Genomic DNA, 3,301 nt, shown 5'->3' with positions numbered 1-3,301 from the left:
GCAACGCCGGTGGGCACCCGGGAGTGCTTCGAAGTGTGCTCCAAGGTGCTGCGTGCACGTTGTCGGAGCCCGGTTTGCCCCGGGTGCGCACCTCGCGTGCACCTTCGTCGGGGTGGGCACCTTGGCTGGGTTTGCCCCGGCTGCGCTCCGAAGCGGGGTTATTGGAGCGCCGCCTCTTTTTTTGTCGGAGCGTTTGGTGGGGTTTCTCGCATTGGCTCTTCCGAGGCCCGGTTGCCACCCTGGCGCGCACGAAGTCGGAAGTAGGGTTAATTGCCCGGGTGCGCACCTTTGCCAGGGTGGGCACCTTACCTGGGCTGCGCACCAGGGCGGGCTCAAGATGGCACGCGCGTTCCGTTTTTTTCACTATCTTTCAAAACGGAAATTTTAAAATCTCCTTTTTTTTTTGCCTTTTCTGGAAATTAGTGAAGGCAGCGCATCAAAGGTGCGCACCTCGCTGCCCACCTTGGTGTGCTCTGAGGTGCGCACCCGGGAGCGCTACGAAGTGTGCTCCAAGGTGCGGCGTGCACGTTGTCGGAGCCCGGTTTGCCCCGGGTGCGCACCTCGCCTGCACCTTGGCCGGGGTGGGCACCTTGGCTGGGTTTGCCCAGGGTGCGCTCCGAAGCGGGGTTACTGGAGCGCCCCCTCTTTTTTTGTCAGAGCGTTTGGTGGGGTTTCTCGCATTGGCTCTTCCCAGGCCCGGTTGTTGGGTGCGCTCCCACCCTGGCGCGCGCGAAGTTGGAAGTTGGGTTAATTGCCCGGGCGCGCACCTTCGCCAGGGTGGGCACCTTGGTGCGCACACCTTGGCTGGGCTGCGCACCAGGGCGGGCTCAAGATGGCACCAGCATTCCCTTTTTCTCACTATCTTTCAAAACGGAAATTTTAAAATCTCGTTTTTTTTTTGCCTTTTATGGAAATTAGTGAAGGCATCGCATCAAAGGTGCGCACCTCGCTGCCCACCTTGGTGTGCTCCGAGGTGCCCACCACGGTGCGCAACGCCGGTGCGAACCCGGGAGCGCCCCGATGTGTGCTCCAAGGTGCGGCGTGCACGAAGTCGGACCCCGGTTTGCCCCGGGTGCGCACCTCGCGTGCACCTTGGTGCGCACACCTTGGCTGGGTTGCGCGGCCTGGTGGGCACCATGGTGCGCACCAAGGAGCGCTCCGAAGTGTGCTCCAAGGTGCGGCGTGCACGAAGTCGGAGCCCGGTTTGCCCCGGGTACGCACCTCGCGTGCACCTTCGCCGGGGTGGGCACCTCGGCTGGGTTGCGCGCCCTGGTGCGCACCAAGGAGCGCTCCGAAGTGTGCTCCAAGGTGCGGCGTGCACGAAGTCGGAGCCCGGTTTGCCCCGGGTGCGCACCTTCGCCGCGGTGCGCACCATGGCGTGCACGAAGTCGGAGCCCGGTTTGCCCCGGGTGCGCACCTCGCGTGCACCTTCGGCGGGGTTGCGCGCCCTGGTGGGCACCATGGTGCGCACCAAGGAGCGCTCCGAAGTGTGCTCCAAGGTGCGGCGTGCACGAAGTCGGAGCCCGGTTTGCCCCGGGTGCGCACCTCGCGTGCACCTTCGGCGGGGTTGCGCGCCCTGGTGGGCACCATGGTGCGCACCAAGGAGCGCTCCGAAGTGTGCTCCAAGGTGCGGCGTGCACGAAGTCGGAGCCCGGTTTGCCCCGGGTGCGCACCTCGCGTGCACCTTCGCCGCGGTGGGCACCATGGCGTGCACGAAGTCGGAGCCCGGTTTGCCCCGGGTGCGCACCTCGCGTGCACCTTCGCCGGGGTGGGCACCTCGGCTGGGTTGCGCGCCCTGGTGCGCACCAAGGAGCGCTCCGAAGTGTGCTCCAAGGTGCGGCGTGCACGAAGTCGGAGCCCGGTTTGCCCCGGGTGCGCACCTCGCGTGCACCTTCGCCAGGGTGGGCACCTCGGTGCGCACACCTTCTCAATGTTTTCTTGCCTTTTCTGGAAATTGGTGAAGGCAGCGCATCAAAGGTGCGCACCTCGGTGTGCTCCGAGGTGCGAACCCGAGAGCGCTCCGAGGTGCCCACGAAGTCGAAAGTCGGGTTAATTGCATTGTTTTCCCCGGGTGCGCTCCGAGGTGCGCAACATCGGCGCGCACCAAGGAGGGCTCCGAAGTGTGCTCCAAGGTGCGCACGATGGCGTGCACCTCTGGTGCGCACGATTCGGAGCTCGGTTTGACCGGGGTGCGCACACCTTGGCTGGGTTGCGCACCTTTTGTGCGCTCCAAGGTGCGCACGAAGTCGGAGCTCGGTTTGCCCCGGGTGCGCACCTTCGCCAGGGTGCGCACCTTGATGCGCACGCCTTGGCTGGGCTGCGCACCTTGGTGGGCGCCATGGTGCGCACCTTTCGTGCGCTCCAAGGTGCGCACGAAGTCGGAGCTCGGTTTGCCCCGGGTGCGCACCTTGGTGGGCGCCATGGTGCACTCCGAGGTGCCCAAGATTGGTGCGCACCAAGGAGCGCTCCGAAGTGCGCTCCAAGGTGCGCGCGAAGTCGAAAGTTGGGTTAATTGTCCGGTTTGCCTCGGGTGCGCACCTTGCGTGCACCTTCGCCAGGGTGGGCGCCTTGGTGCGCACACCTTGGCTGGGCTGCGCACACCTTGGCACCCGCGTTTCCTTCATTTTAAATTTTTTTTTTTTACAATCTCTCAAGTGGGAAATTCTATAATCTCAACTTTTTTTGCCTTTTCAGGAAACTTTTGAATGGAGCGCATCATTGGTGCGCTCCGAAGTGTGCTCCAAAGCTCTCTCCAGCTGCGTGCACCTGCCCCGGCCGCGCACCCGGCCCCGCCCAGCTTCGCTCACCTGTCCCGGGCGTCTGGTGCGGAACCTTAGAGTAAGAAACATCACCGTGCACCTTGGCCAACGTGCGCGACTCGACCGAGCGCGCACTGGCCGAGGTGCACACCGATTTCACCTGGGTGCGCGCGCAGCACCTCGGGCGCACCGGGGTGCGCGCACAACGCCCGGGTTGCACCGTGGCCTGTGTGCTCGGGGTGCCTCGGGTGCGCGCTCGGTGTCGCCCCCGCGCGCGCGGTAGTGCGGGCAGCGCACCCCGGCCCGGCCCGGCCCCGACGAGAACGCAAACGGGCAAAAGGTTTATTCAAATAGCATTGCGACGCCCGGCGAAAAACTAAAAAAGGGTGCAACACCGGGACTTCCCGGGAGGTCACCCATCCCAGTACTACTCCGGCCCAAGCGCGCTTAACTGCGGAGTTCTGATGGGATCCGGTGCACTAATGCTGGTATGATCGCACCCGTTATGAGCTTGTCGCAGTGTGTACTTAGCAAACCGCGAC

At 64.3% G+C, this 3,301-nt stretch overlaps 1 non-coding gene across 1 annotated transcript; it reads right to left on the bottom strand.

Annotated features, from left to right (window-relative positions):
- Positions 1-3,142: 3,142 nt before the first annotated feature.
- On the bottom strand, positions 3,143-3,261 carry LOC131864877 (5S ribosomal RNA). Its single transcript, XR_009363604.1, has one exon. It is a non-coding gene; the product is annotated as a 5S ribosomal RNA (ribosomal RNA).
- Positions 3,262-3,301: the final 40 nt, after the last annotated feature.

Source organism: Cryptomeria japonica, unplaced genomic scaffold (assembly GCF_030272615.1).
Source record: "Cryptomeria japonica unplaced genomic scaffold, Sugi_1.0 HiC_scaffold_97, whole genome shotgun sequence".
In the NCBI taxonomy this organism is placed as follows: Eukaryota; Viridiplantae; Streptophyta; class Pinopsida; order Cupressales; family Cupressaceae; genus Cryptomeria; species Cryptomeria japonica.
This window is presented reverse-complemented; position numbering and strand designations above follow the sequence as displayed.